The following is an 18,035-nucleotide window of genomic DNA, read 5'->3' as shown; positions in this document are numbered from 1 at the left end:
TGCAGTATTTTTCTATTCTACATTGATGAAATACAGAAGAAAGAATGGTTTTTCTCAAATTCCATTATTGATTTCTACCTTCAGTACTTCATGATTTGCTTATGGTGTAAGAAAACATGGTTTTTATTAAAGGTCAAAAGCATTATTGTGGAGGTAAAATAACTTTAGGCAGAGGGTCAGTTTCCTGAAGGGAAACTATTTTTAATTAGAGAAATAGTTTTGAGGTAAACTGTGGCCTAAAATCTGGGTTCTAATATTTAGCTAAAGGAGCAATGCATTGCATTGAAGTTAGACATGACAGTGGCTGAGATGTTCATCTCAGCCTGGTTAGTTATCACTTTCTTGTATTCTTCCTGCCTTCAGTTTTGTGAGTGTTTGACAGGAGAAAACTCCATGTAATCCTGTGGAGATGTTATGTTTTACTGCAGATTATAATCTGAACTACATGTTATCAAATACATGATCCATAGGATGCAGTCAGAGGTTTTGTGCCTTATTTTGTCCTATAGATATTTTCCTAGGCACATGTAAATGCAGGAATTTCTATTTAGTATCTTACTCCATCATTACTAAGCCTTATCCACATAAACTCTCTATACCATGTGCTTCTGGGGAAGGTGACATGGCTTCACAGGAGCAGCACATTATCTCTTCCCCCACGTTAGATCTTAATTTCAAGTAGTTACATTTGTGAAGCACAAAGATAAATGCTCCTTTTATTGGTTTGGGGGGTAATTATCAAACCCCAAGATACTTCTCATATTCCTGTACATTTGTTTTCTCTGCCTATTTAAATGCACTTAAATATTTGAGCTCCAAAAATTTCCTAGAATTTCAAAGAAATTTTGTATTTTTATCTTATTTTTAAGGAAAACAAAACTAATTTTTATTTTCTGAGAACAGAGTTTTTCTTTTTTTTTTTTATTAGTCTTTTTTCTTTCCTGCTTATTTTTTAGCAGTCTGAGATGGGATAACTAGTGTGAAGATTGTATATTAGCTGGAGATACACCTCTGATATCAGTAGAACGAAATTTTTGTTTATTCTCTGCTCCATTCCTTATATAACTTAATGTTTTGACAACTCAACAATTCACACCAAACAGAGGGTAACAGGATTCAAACAAAATCAATTAACACTTCAAATTTTTCCCATACTCCATCTGTTCCTCTTGTACAGGTACAAAAGCTGATATTATGATAAGACTCTAAATTTAAATTTTATTTACTTCTATGCAGTGGGAACTGGTAGTTTGGCTGAATACTTCTGTAGTAGGAAAAAAGCCCTGTGGTTTGTTCAGTCCTACATATGAGTCCTGCTTAATTCAATAAGGCAGCCAAGATCAGTCCAATCCCTGCAGCACACTGAAATAGCACTGAATTTCCATTGCTTTTGGGAACCAGTGTATGGGTGACTGTGTTCCCTTGCAGACATAGTTTATGGCTTAGAATAGTTGGAAAAATAGAAGAACCACCTGATTATGCTGGCTGATGCTGAAGACAGAAGATTACCTTTTTTCAATATATTAGTAAAAGTCAACCTGCTTTCTAAAGCATCTTTGGACTTTCATCTACCAGTTTTAAAACCTGACATGTCAGAATGATCAACACTGAAGATTAATGGTAGGATTTCTTTCCTTCCTCACTTTCCAAACCTCATGAATTCAATATGTATTGAAAAGCTCAGGAATTATTCTGTATATTTTATATTTTATATGAAGTATTAACCCTGGGAACTGGACATACAAAGCTTGCAGTTTTAAGAAATGCCTTTGGAAGCCAAACTAATGTCCACAAAATGTCAGATGGGATTTTATTGCTTCTAAGGAGGGCATTGCAATCCATAAAGAGTAATCTTCAATGTGAAAAAAAGAAAATGGAGCTGCAAATACAAAAAGCATCATTTTTCTTTCTTATTGTTTCTATTCTGACTGATTGCTTGTGTCTGTGTTTGTTTCTAAGATATTGATAAAATTATAACAAAATGCTGTCAGCACTTGGATAGATTTTCATCCTGGAACAGTTATTTATCACCTGCTAAGCTATTCATTATATGCCTGTCAGATAAGAGATACTGGGTAACTTAAGTATTTGCCAAAATGCCTTAATTTTAAATTAATCTTGGGCTTGGTAGAGCAGAGGTTTCTTTCATGTGGTTAGGCAGTTGTCTTATCCTGGTATCTCTCCAAGGTTTAAGGATAAAAAGAGACTGTGATGTGGCACCACTTAAGTCAATAGAAGTTTTTATTGATTTTGCAGGTCTGGATCTCCTTGGTTTTCTGGTTCACATTTTCTAGAACTAGTTGAGGAAGCTGATCCATTATGCAGTCTTTTCTGCTTCCTTTACCTTCCTTTACCCCTCTCCTTTATCACAGTCTGATTTATGATCTCATAATAAGACATCCAGGTGTTAATTTTTTTCCACTCCCTCTTGGAGCTGCCCTGTGTTCAGAGGGAGTAGTGCTAGTTGTGGTTTTACTGAAGTTTTGTCTAAACCCACAAGACTGATGAGAACAATTATTGAAGAACATCCAACATTGTTTCTATTGATGGAAATGGGAGAAAAGGCTGGTGATAGAAATCAGATCTCTTGCCATTCACTGTTCCTCAGTGGCAGGAACTTCACCTGATAAGCAGAAGGACATTCAGAGTTATTCCAAAGAAAAGAGCAGGGCCTGGCAAATATAGTACTTAGCTGGTATAATGTGTAGTTTCCTGGGGTAGGTTAACTTTGGTTTTGAGGAAAAATAATTTTTGTTTAATGCCCTCATCAATTAGTGCAATGTGACACACGGGACACAATGGATTCAAAGGATTGTTATCTGGTTAGTACACCAAAAAGGGATTTTCTCCTCTATGTGGTTTATTTTGACATTTAAAGGGAGTTTAAATTCACCTAGTTTTACCCACCTGAAAGTACAGCATCTATTGATCCAAATCCCTCAGCAGACAGATCTAATGTGGAAAAAAAAATCCTTTCTATCATAAGCATCTGGCTACAACAGATAAATGATTCTGCATTGTCCTAAGGAAGCTTAGGAAGCTGTCTTAGACCTCGTGACTCGAATCTTTAACAGGCCCAAGCTAGACAAACACTTCAGTTTAGATTAATCCTTATCAGAACATCACCTTCTGCCCAAAAAGATGTAGACCTACACTGAGATAATTTTGGGACCTTGGTGGGTCAGTGTTGTGGACAGGTAAAGAAGTCACCCTCACAAGTGAGGAAGGCTTGCCAGCAACCTCCCCAAACTCTTCTGTGTACCTTAATGGCTGCAGCTGCTGCCAGTGGCTCTTGCATGCTCCCATATAACTCAACTCATGATTATCAACATCTGTACATTAGAACATAACTAAAGAACCCTCCAATCATTGTTTATTTCATTTCCAGTCTGAAAATAAATAGAAAAAATATTTGACATACTCATGACAATAACTTTTTTTTACATTTTTCATTCTTTAAGAATTTTTTTTTCAAAATATATGCCCATAAACCATGTCCTTCTAACATTTTATTTTTTTTTCCTCTGGTTCAAAATAAAATTGATTCTGAAGCTGCAAGTCTTTCTGTGGAGTGGAAATTTCAATGTCTATGTATTTCTAGAGTTTTCTGAACTATGCAAGCCTTTGACAATACTTTGCCTCTGCCATACAGACAATTAAAATATGCAGTCTTCAAAGAAGTATGATTTACAGTTTAATCCATATTTTACTCCTATAAAACCACAGCAAATCAGAAATATACTTTGTGAAACAAATGAAGCTACAGACATTTACTGTTTTTATAGTCCAGAGAAGAATCACACAGAAATTTAAAAATCTTTTCTGTTTTAAATTATACTCAGAGCTTCTAAGGAGAGGTTGTTTTTTTTAAAATTTATTCATCTTACTTTAAGCTGCCAGAAATGAGAAGGGACAAAAGCTGCAATTAAACTCTACTGTTCCATAAACTAAAAGAAAATTAAAAAATAAAAAATTTGTACAGATGTTTTCACAGTCTGCTTCAGCTCCTTGCAAAAGTTATTTACACTCTTGTGTTCACAACTATATTAAATCCTCAAAATAACTATGTTAACTGCCTACTTTAATTCTTGTCATCAAAATTACTTAAAAGCCATTCTTGTAGTATAAACAATTCTTCAAGGAATTTACATATTCCACAGTTTGAAGAAATCCCTTTAGCGACAGAGAACACAAGACGTCAACACTTTTCAATCACATGCTAATTAAACTGAACTATACATTTGCAGAGTAAATGTGAACAGCACGCATAAACAACAGCAGCCTCCACTGCCATTATCTCTCAGAGTGTGGCTACATTTCAGTTCTAGTCTCTGATTTAGTCCATGATAATTTAAAAGGGAACCTTCTAAACAGCCACAATTTTTAATGGAAATCCATGAACAACATTGTCCTTTGAAAATATTTCTGTGTATAGCCATCTTATTTTTCTTCATAAGTGTTGTTTTACTTAAATACAAGAACCTTTCTTGATAATAAGTGCATATATAAGCACTGCTATTTCTTTAACTCAATCATAATCTTCTGTTTGTGTTTGAAAAAGACCCTTTTAATTATCAGGTCTCTAACAGGCTCCTCTTTCATCCTTCTGTGTCTCTCTAACTTCCTCTTCTGTAAAAGGTGTAATTCTATGCTGTGTAAGAACTGTTTATTCCAATAAAGAGCTGATTTGCTTGTTCCTAGGACCTGATTGTGTTGACGTTGAAGTTCCTGTTATCCTACTTTAATTATATAAATTTACAGAACTTAAACTTAGGCTTGGTTTAAAGGAAGCTTAATTTGTGATCCTGTTGAGTTACAAGCTTTGCCTCAGCTTCACATCTGTGAATAGAGACAATCCTTTGGTATGATTTCCTCCTCATCACATTCAATTTATGTGCCTTTACATAGAATTTTGTTTTGGTTTGGGGTTTTGTTGTTGTTGCTTTGGGTTTGGTTTTTTTTTGTTTGTTTGTTTCGTTTCTGCCTTTTTTTTTCACGGGCAGCCAACTTTGGCAGCTTGGCTTGTATTTTTGCTTATGGAGAAAAGCCAGGTCTTTGGCTTGTCTGAGTTTTGATTTATCTGCAGGCCTGCCCAGATCTACTTAGAAATGCCCATGTGCACTACACTTCAGGGGATAAAAAAAAGAAAGAAAAAAAAAGGAAAAATTATTCAAAGCTTTTAATTTACAAATTGGCAATGTATTCATAATCATATTGTTGCTGCCTCCTTTTTCATTTACTCTTGTCCCTTGTGGAGGTCTGGCCATGTGCTGAAAAAGTTCTCTATTGCACAATAAGCAATTGCTGACAAATGTTCCCTCAATGTTAATGTACCTAGAGAGGTTATTAATTTTCTCTAGAAATAAAAAGCAATAAATAGGATAAAAGTTCAAGGCCAAAGTCCTCTACTGGGCTATAGGAACCCTGGGAAAAAAAAAAAAGAAGCAAATTTCTGCAAACACCATCTTCTCCTTTCAAGGCAGGAAAGCACTGGTGCAATTTAATTGTGTGAAGAAATGGAACATTATATTCAAAGCAATAAATAAAAAGTATGATCTTTTATGCCTGACAGCTTCTGTGTAGTAATTAATATGGAATACATAACTACCAGAGTAAAGCACAGGTCTTGATTTTAGGTGAAACACATCAAGGTGTTTAAAACTTCTGGAACTTGTCAGCAATTCTTAATAGAAGGTCTTCAGATACACATGACCGAGGGGAGGAAGTCAGGATTTTTGGCTTAGAGAATATCTATCAGTGATTCACTGACAAGCAAAAGCAAACAATTAGCTGTTCTGCTGGAGTCTGTCCAGATCTGCTTCTTCTGAGACCATTATTAATGACTTAAGGAGACAGAAACCTGTGGTTAGCCCACAAGTGTCATGAAATTGAGAGGAATTTTAACATACATTGGAAAAAAGAGACTGGAATTCAAAATGGCAATAGCAGACTGAAGAAAAAGAGAATGAAATGGAATGGAGCCTGGTAGAAAATGCCCAATTTAGGAATCAGTGACTACACAGTTTGGAATGAAGGATCAGGATTTAATTTATTTACTTCAGGAGAGGAGATGAAAGTTTCAATGATGAAGTTTCAATCATCAAGAACCAAATATGAGATTCATGGAGGAATGGTTCCGGCATGAAGAAGTGAGGACAATAGTCTTCCAAACTGTTGTACAATGGAAAATAATAGCCTATGAGGGCTATGATAGGAAAAAATGTGCTCAAAATATATCAAGAAACAGACATAGTAGGTGTCAGAAAAAATCCAAATGTTAAAAAGCTTGGAAAGACTGGAAAGGATCTGCAGAGAACTGTAAAGTTTCCAGCATTGGAATATATAAAACCTGACTGAAGACATATTTTTTCATTTAATGAAAAATGCTTTCTTGTACAGGTCCAGATAAAGTAAAAAAGTCACTTAATACAATTTTCCTTTTGATTTTATGTCAGTGTGCAAAGATTAATTTTTTTTCCCTTAATAACTACTAACAAAACTTTCAAATAGAAAAATACTTCCATATTAAATGGTTTGAATTTTGGGCATTGCATACGTCTTCTGTTCCTGGAACAAATCTCTGTTAATCTACTCTTATTAGTCTCCAGTTAGATATTATTCAATGTTCAAATGTTGAGCTAAAAATTTAGTTTCTCAAAGTTTTTATGCTTGGATAAGAAGTTTTATCATGTTCATAAATGTAGCATTGAATTAATACAAACTCTTTAAACACAATATTATAGATGGTCTAAATTTCATGATTTTATCATGACTAAAGCATGATTTTGACTAGATGGAGGCTGAAGAATGGATCCATAAAATTTTTACAGACTTTTTTTTTTCATTACTGTTTGTGACACAGTTAAACATTGGTTTAAAATAATGAGACCAGATTAGAACCGCGTCCTGCAGCCCTCACTCAACTGAAATTACACCAAGTATAAGGTTGGCCCAACATTGTTTGAGGAGCCCCAAATGAAGATTCCTTCAGCTACCAGAAGAACCAAGAGAGGAAAAGGGGGAAAGAGCAGCTGTTGAGTCATTATTCTTTGGGGAGCTTGTTTTTCATGACATCAAACAATTATGGAGAACTTGGCTGTTGTTAAGGCAGCTTTACTTTAAGTGAATATATAATTACATAGGAATTTTGCTTCAGAGTGGCATTGCTCTTTGAGAAAAGAATAAAAATCTGCAGGATGGTGGAGGCACATTTGACAGGTAATGCTTTCTGTTAGTACAATGTGTCCACAAAAGTAAACAATACAGTCTATTTTTAGCAAAATTACAATTAGCTCTTTTTTTTTTCTTTCTTTTTTTTTTTTTTTTGACACGTAGGATTGTGACAGCAAGTCTTTGGATTTCTGCTGACGTAGTATCCTACATATGTCCTACTGACACATAAAAACTACCTTTGTGATCCTTCTAAAATCAGCTCTCTCCTGGATCCAGGCCAGATCTCTGTAAGTGTTTGATGTTTCATCCATACCCTTGGGGAACTCCTCTCATTCACTTTACTTCTAGCATTAGAAAGGAGCTTTAAAATATCACTCATCATGACCCTCTCCTATATCTGTGTAGTGAAAAATGGCCTTAGTGCCCATGAGAACCTAGTTTTAAACACTAATGAACAACTTTTCTCACACATCCATGGCTAGGCCTGGGATGTGTCTGCTCTACAGCGTGCCAAGTGGAAGGAACGTGTTCCTTGTCTGCCCTACAACGTGCAAAGTGGAAGGAACATGTTCCTTCATGACCAAGTTGACAGTGCTGTAGCAATCCCACTGTGCCTCCTCAGTGGAAGCAAATGGGCTGCTCCACTCACAACAAAATGAGCAAATTAATGTTGCAAGAGATCATCTATTATGTGACTGCTACCACTGCACAGATTTCCATGGAGAGTTTCAATGCTCTTTTCCAACAGGGAAGAGTATGTCAGGAAGCAGTGTTTTATGTGCAGTGTTCTTGGGAGGAAAAAAGATAAAGCAAAAGGGGAAAACAATTCTTTTAAGACACATTTAAGTTTACAGTTTCTTTTGAAAACTGTCTGCCACTAGTTAATCTTCTATTGACAGGAACCAACTGACTGGTGGAGGTCTTCCTCCTGCAGAGGATACTCACCTGAAGGGTAAGAGTTTCCTGAAGCTTGTGTTGATAAAAGTGTTGTCAAAACTGACACAGTTTTTACCTCCAGCATGTTCATGGGAGGCCATGATAGGAAGCTGAAGATTCTTGCTGTTTTACTCTTCCTGACAATATTTGAAGTCACTAATATAGCTCTCTTTTTGTTTTCATGACTTTTTAAACAATAATAATTCTAAGATATCTAAACTACCTAAACATTTCTTTCAGACAGCATTTTGCTGATGAGACTTGAGAGTTTCATTGGAGTCCAAAATAATGTTTAAAAAAACAAAAATTAAGGCTCTCAAGACCATGATGTAAAAGAAAGGTTTACATATGCCAAAGTAGAATTATTAAAAACCTAAAGGCTCTTTTCACGAAATCAGCTTTAAGCAATCTCATATAAATTTCCACATTTAGTTATGAGAATAACTACATACATGCATACCAGAGTAAATAATATGTGTTTTCACACATGCCCAAATAAAAGTTGTCTGTGAATGCTTTGGAAATTTGAGTCCACAATTCAAGTAGGCACAAAATGTGGACATACTTTGGCATAACTGGCCCCAGAGAAGTTCATTAATTACTTTTCCCCTAATTACCCTGCCTACTTAGCAAACAAATAAACATGATTTGTTTGACTGGAGCTAAAGCAACCTTATGACAACTTTCAGACTTTTACCTGATGCTGTTTCTCTCCTTTCTTATCATTTGGATTGTGTGGTCTTTAAGTAAGATGGCAAAGCTTGTGCTTTGCTCCTGAAGAAGTTAAACCCCAGGAAAACCTACAAAGTATTGGATTCCAAGTGCATTAGTGTTAATGCTAAGGACTAAGTAAAGCACAGAACATGCTGAGCCCAATGAAAACACCAATTACCTCAACCAATAATTAAAGTAAAACAGTTTGTGGGAGTGAATAGAGCATTGTTGGAATCATAATGACAGTGAAGGAAAGTGGGAAAAAATCCTATCATAGAATGGTTTATCTCTTAAGTAAAGAGTCTGAGCTTCTTTGCATTTCTTGGGTTTCTGCTGATATCTGTGTTATAATCTAAACCCAAGATTCCTCATTGATTTCATCAACAACAGCCTATTTCATGACTGGTATTAACAACATTGCTGTGAGGCTGCTAGGTCAGAGCTCAAGGACTATGGAAAATTCCTTAATCAGACACTAAAAAAACAAAACCAGAAACAAGTACTTCCTCAGTGCTAAATTCCACTTACAGTTACATACGTGTTGATTCTCCTGTAAGCCAGTAATGCAAAACATTACATAAGTTCACTGCTATGCTTTTAAGAAATGTCCATGATTTCCCTTCATTTTTCTACTTCACAGATTTAAGTCTGAGGTTATACAGTGTTATATTAATCAGATAACCTGATGGCTGCTTCAACTTTTGTTCTCTCTTTTCGTGCTTTTCTCCTATTAGCCATCTACTTGAATGCTGCTGGAGTCAGGGCATGCCTTCAGCTTCTGTTCCCTAGGCTTGGCCTCCACTGCTCTAGAGGTTCGTTGTATTTACCTGGGACAGACAAACAGTGACCAAGACTTTCCATCTAATTTCTTTCCACTTGTTATTCTCCTTTTGCTTTTAACTCATCCCAAATCTCTACACTATGTCCTTAGTATGTGTTCTGTCATTTTATTCCTGCACTGTTCACCTTTCTTCAAATACAAGTGTAAATAATTCACTTTGGTTGGCAGCAAAGCAAGTAAATTTCTTTTCCATATTGCTATTCAGAGAGCTAATGTAGGACTTCACAGCAACCTCTTCCTTAAAAAAAAAAAACCCAAGCCAACTATTCTTATAGTTTAATAACAGCTCAGTGCAGTCTAGAGATCCAATAGTCCTTGTGCCCAAAGGCATAGGTGCTATTCAAATGCACAATACAGGACAGATCTGTTCCAACAACAGACAATATATATTACGAAACAGATTTACCAGGGTGTCTTTAGCAAACACTGCCAACAACTGAATGTCTTTTTTAGTATATTAGTAGAGAAACCTACCAGTAGCAGGTGAAATTTTGTTGCCACCAAGCATTAAGAAGCAGGGTTTGTCTAATCACAGTGCTCTCCATCAGTTTTTCTACAATGTTTATTGCTCCTACAATGGAAAGGATCAATAAATGAAAATGAGGCTGGTCCTGTTCTTGACTGCATCTGTATAAGCAGGGAGGAGAGGTCTTTTTTTTTTTTCTGAAGCCCCTGTATCTGTGTGACATGAGCACGACCTGCAGTTCAGTCTTTTGGGAATGTTTGACATAAGAAGTTAGCATAGAATTTGCATCAGGTTTTTTTTTTCCTTTAACTACAATTTGTGAAGGCTACTAACACTGTTAGGGGGAAATAATAATTTCATATGCAGAGGTGTATTTAAGAGCCTGAGTTTCCCCCTCTTTGTTTGATGCATTTCTGGATGCAGAATGTGAACTTGACTGACTTGAAATTATAGCTGGACCCCTGCACTGGAATGTCCTTCAGGCAGAAAAATCTGCCTTTTACAGCAGCCCACAGCCCTTCCCTCCAACTTATTTGATTTTAAACTATTGCTAAAAATCTAAAGAGAGCCCCCTTTTGGTTTAACCCCCTCTCAGGCATATATTGTGTTTCTGTCATAGGAGTGATTCTGAGAGGGACTAATTAAAAGTCCAATGAATGTGTGAGGGTTAAACTCACAGGCTCTGCTCATTAACAGTCGCTCACCTAAGAATATTTTGAGACCTCTTTTCTGTGATGGGAAAGGGAGGAATAAGACTAGACAACACTTAAGAGCTCACATTTTATTGCACAAACACACATTTCTGTTGCTTTACTAGGCCCGCAGTGATGACAATATCTAATTTAACGAGAATATTCCTCCCTTACCTCTGTGTTTCTTTTGGGAAAATAACAAAAGGAAACAAAAAAAATCACTAATGAACACCCCTTCCCCCAAGAAATAAGGAAAATCAGAACCATTTTGTTAATTGTCTTTTTCCTGCTGTTTCCATGGCAATACTGGCTACTAGACTTCACTGCAGAGTGACAGTCCAACAATTCACACACTACACCCTTTCAGGCACAATGAATGGCTGTGAAAGAGGCAGAACAGGCACTATTCAGGAAACATGTGATATCTACTCAATGCACTACCTTTCATCCACATTTTCCAAATTGCAGCTAATTTAATTCCAAACAAATGGCTAAGGGGTACAAATGAGGATTAAAAGGAAAAGAACATCTTGAGCTCTAATGGGGACGGTTTGTGTGAAGAACAATATAGCACTTTCTTCTGATGCCAAGGCTGCCGAATTGAAAGATGCACTTTCCCTCTTCTTCTGAGGCCTTAATTTATACTCTACATCAATAGTGAAATAAACAGCGCAGATTTTTTTTTTTAACAATTTAGGTAGATTTTGGCTTTCTCTTCAGAAACATTTTTGTTACAAGAAGATGTAATTTTGATTTTCTTCAAATTAAGAAGAAAACCTGTATTTTTTCAAGAAAGACAGCTTTCTTGACTAGGCCTCTCATTCAATCTGTCTCTGAAGTTATTGTTTTAAGTCTCATAGAAAAAGCCATGACAAATACTTTCAGGTCACCTTAAGAAGCAACAACGGACCTTTTGAGAATGTTAGTGCCCGGAAGGAAATTATTATTCACATTAGATTTAATGACAGTGAGACTTTTCTTCATGTGATTCTTTTTATTTTAACATGCAAAGTGTATTATTTTTGCTTAAAATGGATCAATGAAAATGTTGATTTTTGCCATATTCAGTTAAGCATGAGGCAAGATGCTTAAAAAACTTCCATATTTGGTAACTTGTAGTATGACATCATAAACACTGACAATGTCAGACATGCACTGAACCACATGCAGTTTATATTGAGAATGCAGATAGTGTAGAGGGAAATACAGCAAATTAGCAAAACAGCTTTAAAGACTGATTTTCGCCAAATTTCCCCCTTTTCTATATTCAATCTTTAAAATTATTTAAACCAACAATCTGTGCAAAAATACTTCCTACTCAGAAGAAATATTCTTCATTGCAGCCATATTTTTGTCCAGTTGATGTTTTCAAAATAACCCTTTAGGTGTAATTACAATCAATATTAGTTTCTAACATAATTATTTATATTTCAGTTAAAAATACTTCAGCTTATATGAAATTCTTACAGAGAGGTACTATACATGCCATTTTTTATCTGTCAGAAGCAGCATTTGATGTTGTATTGCCAAGAAACAAAGGGATAAAAAAAGCTGTTGAACACTTTTCAAGTTTTGTAATAAGTACATCTTGACTTGCAAATGTTTTTTATTATTAGATTCAAGTGAACATACTTAGAGTGTTGCTTACCTGTTATTGACAAATAAAATTTCCAAATGAGATCAACATTCCTTGCTTAGGCCTCAGACAGAGCTGTTCTGTGATGTACTTAATATGACACTGATCTGTCCTAATTTAAGAATATGAAGAAAAGCTGAAGGCTTTCAATGACTAAAATTGAATGCAAAGTAGAGTTTTCATACTTTTTCTTGTAGCAAGATAAGACTTTAACAGCAGTGTAGCACTTAAAAAATCTTGTTGAAGTAAATTCTTGATAAGTTGCGATAAACATTCAAACTAGTTGTTAATTTTATTTTTTATATGAAGGGACAGAACATTACTAGGAAATTCACTTAATTATGGGCAATGAAGTTGCATGAGCTTGGGTACCAAATAAATCTGTTCACAGATGTAAATGCTTTTAAAAAGTGTTAAGTCCTATAGATCTACACTGACACTAACGAGGTAGATTGAGTAATCACCTTTCAAAAGAAATCAATCAATAGTGTATCAAACTATCTTGGGTACTGTTGAATTGCTGGTTTTAACACAGGAAAGTTCTTCAGTAGTGTCATTTTGCTTTGCTTTGCAGCTCCAAAGATTCTTTGTCTTTTAAGGGGTGTTAACAAAGTTAGCCACCTACTATGGTTTATGAAACTTTACACTCCCACAAAGAGATGCTACATCTCTGATTTGCAGTCTGCACTGGGTTTGATTTATTATTATGCACTGTTCGAAATACCAGAGGGCAAGAGGAATAATTTTAGATTTCCATTCTTGTCTTAGTACGGTAAGATAAAATTTTGTATTGAAAAAGTATTGGAGTGGTACTATAGTCCTGTGCAAATATATGTTGTTTTCTACACCAGAAAACAACCTTGGTATGCCTTTTGAAGTCATTTTAGAGCACATAACCCAGATTTTAGTATGTGTATTTCTGAAAGAGGTAGAGATAGACATGCACATAAGAGATTACCAAGTCTGAGCCTAGAGGCTTCACTTCCTAACCCAGGTCTGGACAGATTCTTTTCTCTGAGTTTGTGAGAAATACATTCTAATGGAAGGCTGATGCTGACATAGTTAGACCTGGGAACAGTTGACTCTAGATTTCTCCTGGTATACCTTATCCAAGTCATCCGGGGATAACACTTCTTCATGGCTTCCCTTCCTCATCCACAAAGGTCTGGTGCCCACTGGATGGCACCCAGGACTCTGCTTAGGTGTCTTCCCTGTGCAATCCCTTGGAAGGAGAATAATAAAGATATTTCATTCTGTTTCAACTCCTTTACAAAAGAAAATCCAAAACTTCACAGTAAAATTAAGACTAAATATTGCAGTCTCTTCACTGCTACCACCAGAACTCTACTCACAATGAAACACAAAAGATTCATCTTCATTCCCCTCAGAACTTGTTTCAGTCTTGCCCACAGTTAGCTATATCACCAAAGTTTAGGGGCTTTCAGTGAAAGATTGGCTGAGATTGTGGTGGAACCCGAAAGCGGATAAACATTATCAGGCTCTTGATCTTTTAGGGAAAACCCCCACACATTCCTGTATGATATATGTTGCTTGGTTCAATAATATTAGAGTTTCATCATACATGAAGAAGTCTTTTCTTTTCCTCTTTTTGATTTCTGCTTGAAATTCCTGAGAAGGAGAGAACAGAAAAATTCAGAACCATGTTTCTCTTTAGCAAACAGTATTTCAGTTAGTATCTCTCCAGAACAGCATTTTGATTTTCATAGTGAAAAAAAGAGAGGGGAAGGAAAAAAAAAACCCAGCAAAAATAATAAACCAGGTAAGCAGCAAAGCTACTAAAAACAGCAGTGAAAATTAAAGCAATTGTCTGGAATTATATCAACAAATCCTCTATGCTTTTGCTAAATTTACATTAAAGTCATTGAAACACATTTACATGTCAATAAAACAGTGAACAGACAGAGATTTTCATGCCTCTAGCAAAGTGCTGTATTCCAAATTTAGCTCCGAATTCTTTAGCAGCTCAGACTTCAGTAAGTTTTACCAGACAATTTTGTTGCCTGACCCTAGGCCCTGGTTTCTGTTTTTCATTTCCACTATGGCTTATTTATTCTTGATAGAATGACAGATGTGCCGCCCTCTCCAGGCCACAGCTCTATCTGTGCTTGGATCAGCCTGCCAGGAATATCATTAGTGCAACCAACACATCCATTGGGGAGGTAACACCATTCCTGAGAGAGGTCCTGGCCAGTTGCACAGCTGATGGAAATCTGTGCTGTGGAGCAAGAAAGATTTGCAGCAGCTGAGACACTGACAGTGCCATTCCCAGCCATCCACTGACTCCAGTATCTCTTTCCAAATGGATATTCCCATACAGAATAGAAGTCTCCTGTCAGGTCATTCAGATGTGAGATTGTTTGTTGTTTCCCAGTCCTGGAGTATATTCTTCTCTTTTACAAAACAAGTCCTGTGACTCTTATGTTAAAATAAAGAGTTCTATATTTATTTCGAAATACAGAAACTTTTTTGTAAAGATGGCTCGTATGACAAGGTATGGTTTTATTTTTAGCTTATTTTTTATTAGTTATGCAACAAGAAAGACATATTGATAGAAAAATTATGCTTTTTTTCTTCCCTCTTCCACTTTAATTTGGGCATACATATGTAGATTTGGGGATCTTTCACTGCCAAACCCTCTATCACTCTCAGAGGGTTCTGTCTTGACTGACCTAAGCCTCATCCTGGTGCTAATGTGAAACAGATGAAAACTTTCTACTCTGAAGGGAAAAACAAAAAAAAAAAAAGAGAGAAACAAGACAGAAGATATTGTCACTAGACACATATTTGTTGCTTGTAAAGTAGTTATATAGCTCCCTGGGCCCACTTTAAAACCAAGGCCAAGATCTGACCTCAGTGTTTTTCTCTGAGCAGATGCTTAGCTATGAATTCACTTGTCACTTAAGAAAGGAGCCCTTGATTTTTATTTTTTTCCTTCTTCTACCCTCATAACAATTGTTCCTTTAAAACAGTTGCATCCACATTTTCTGTGTAAAGATTTTCCTCTAATGTCACTGGGAGCAACACGTCATGATGGAATGTATTTAAAGACTGATGCTATCATTTTCCAATAATTTGAATAATTTTTTTCCAGATTGATGAGCTTGTCTTTTCCAAGGGTACTTCCTCAAATGCTTTCAGCTTTGTGGTTAGGTATTTTGGTGTCCTCAGCTCATGACTTGAAGCCTGCTGTAAAATGCCAGGAGGAGGTGGAGAGAGGAGATGAGTGAAGGTCTGCACAGGACCCACGGCACATCTGTGCTGTACAGAACGTGTGAAGGCAGAGCTTCAGGGGCCACCATGCAGCAGAGGTTACCTTGTCACAAACCTTGGCATGCCTCTCAGTCACCACATGGCATTTTTAGACCTTACTCATCAGCTTTTTACCCAATACAGCTGAGTAAAGCATTCACAGGAAAACAACAAACCTCTCACAGTTCCTCTGGTTTCAGGTTTCCTTATAAATTCAAAAATGAAGTGAAGTTCATTGCGATTTGCTAATGTTTGCTAATCTCTTGAGAAAAATAGACTGAGATTCAATGATTTGAAAGTGTGGGAAAGGAGTGGTTCTTCAAGTTATACTAAATGATATATGAATACTAGATCTGCTAATTCTAATTTTTCAATTTGGATTAGTCTGAAGTTTAATAATGCTTTGTTTAGCACACAGACACTAAATAAAAAAGAGTACTTTATTGCCCTAAATAAAGTTTATGGGATGTAAAGCAGTAGATGTTAAAAAAAAATTAAATAAAAAAAGGAGAACCTCAACAGGATACTAAAATGCAAAATTTTTAAAATACATTTGTAAATTATTTGAAATTAAATTATCCAAAGTGATGAGTGGATCTCATAAAGCAATATGAGTATGGAATGTAAATGAAGGGATATTATCATGAAGAGAAATAAGAAGACTCAGATGTGACTTAAATATTGAATACATTAAACTTAATAAACATGGAGAGGTCTGGAATCAGCAGCAGAGACAAAACCGAGCCAAAGTGTCTGGTTAGTAATAATGAATATTTAATTTTTTGTACTAAAAGCCCTCTCAGAAAAGTTTCTATGAAAGCATGAGCATTTCTCATGCCATAGGAGAATCAACTCTTTATTTATTGTATTAGACAAAGAAACTATTTCCAGTGTGAATGTATTCTTGAAAAACTTTTACATTTAAGATACAAGGACACTTCTTATAAACCCTTTATCTTGGTGAAATCTTATGATTGACTGCTATAAACATACTACATATTATACTGGAGACCCTTTTTCTAAACATCAGCAATGATCTCAGTCTTATTTATCAGAGCAGGAGGTACCCTAGTCTTCAGAATAAGAACTGCTTCTTATACTGGATTTTTATGGAGAATGTTGCTGTGGACAGGAGGTCTCTAATTGTCTAATTTAATTTTTTTCCAGCATTACCACTTGGCTTGACTTAGGCTTTTAGAAAATACTGACAAAGTCACAGCAGCTGTATCAGGGACAGAGGCTGCAGCTTCCCTGGCTGATCTACACAGAAGGACCCCAGATAGATCCCCTGGCTCTAGAAGGACTGCCATGAGTGGCATTAATGGCATAAATGGCTCTGGATGGGCACATGTGCCAGTTCCATGAAACTGCTTGAAGATGCATGATCTTCATTCAACCAAAAAATTATAAGGGTCCAATAACATAATACAATCAATACAAGCAAGAGCAATGATTTTGTAAGTTTTGTTGCTGATATGCTGGAAATGTTGGGATTCCTTGGCAATGAACTGTATGTTTAGATGAGGAGCAGGTTAACATATCCAGGCTAAATATCCCTCTGGGAAAAGTAGAGCTGCTTCAGTGTTTGGAGATATTTCCTAGAGAATACTGACTTGGACAATTTATCATCTTCAACTGGCTGGCTCTTACCATTTTCATAAACTGCTAAGAGCTTTATGTTAAATAAGTCTTGTATATGGTCATATCCACAGGGGGATTAATGTAGTTAAGGGTTAATATAGTTAAGACACCTGAGGAATACAAAATTTGGCAAATATTTCAGTTTTAATAAAGTAGGGTCATGTACATTGGATTGTTGTGCTGGCCAAATGTTCAAGCATGTGGCAAATTTGACTTCTTTTCCACCAAGTCGTTCCATCATAATAAATTTTGGGGGTTTTTTCCCCCTCTACGTTGTTGTTAATTTTAAACACAAAGTTTAGACATGCATTTCTGGCAGCACGCTGCCAGCCTGGCGCTCTGCTTTACTGTCTGCAGCAGAACGCATGAACACCACCAGATGCTGCCAAACAAGCGGGATTTATCAATGTTTGTGGGATCGATTGTGTTTGCAGCGGGATTTATCAATGCTTGTGTGATCAGTTGTGTTTGCAGCGAGATTTATCAATGTTTGTGGGATCGGTTGTGTTTGCAGCGGGATTTATCAATGTTTGTGGGATCGGTTGTGTTTGCAGCGAGATTTATCAATGCTTGTGGGATCGGTTGTGTTTGCAGCGGGATTTATCAATGTTTGTGGGATCGGTTGTGTTTGCAGCGGCATTTATCAATGTTTGTGTGATCGATTGT

General features: G+C 36.2%; 1 long non-coding RNA gene across 2 annotated transcripts; it reads left to right on the top strand.

Annotated features, from left to right (window-relative positions):
• Positions 1-1,250: 1,250 nt before the first annotated feature.
• Positions 1,251-17,560, top strand: LOC143695704 (uncharacterized). Of its 2 annotated transcripts, none has more exons than XR_013185207.1 (4): positions 1,251-1,620; positions 7,336-7,460; positions 8,073-8,125; positions 16,896-17,560. It is a non-coding gene; the product is annotated as an uncharacterized LOC143695704 (long non-coding RNA). The 2 variants fall into 2 exon arrangements; XR_013185208.1 differs by lacking the exon at positions 16,896-17,560 and adding an exon at positions 9,558-9,664.
• Positions 17,561-18,035: the final 475 nt, after the last annotated feature.

The sequence above is a fragment of the Agelaius phoeniceus genome, chromosome 1 (assembly GCF_051311805.1).
Source record: "Agelaius phoeniceus isolate bAgePho1 chromosome 1, bAgePho1.hap1, whole genome shotgun sequence".
Taxonomy (NCBI): domain Eukaryota; kingdom Metazoa; phylum Chordata; class Aves; order Passeriformes; family Icteridae; genus Agelaius; species Agelaius phoeniceus.
The sequence above is the reverse complement of the archived record's forward strand: the minus strand, read 5'-3'. Positions and strand labels throughout refer to the sequence as shown.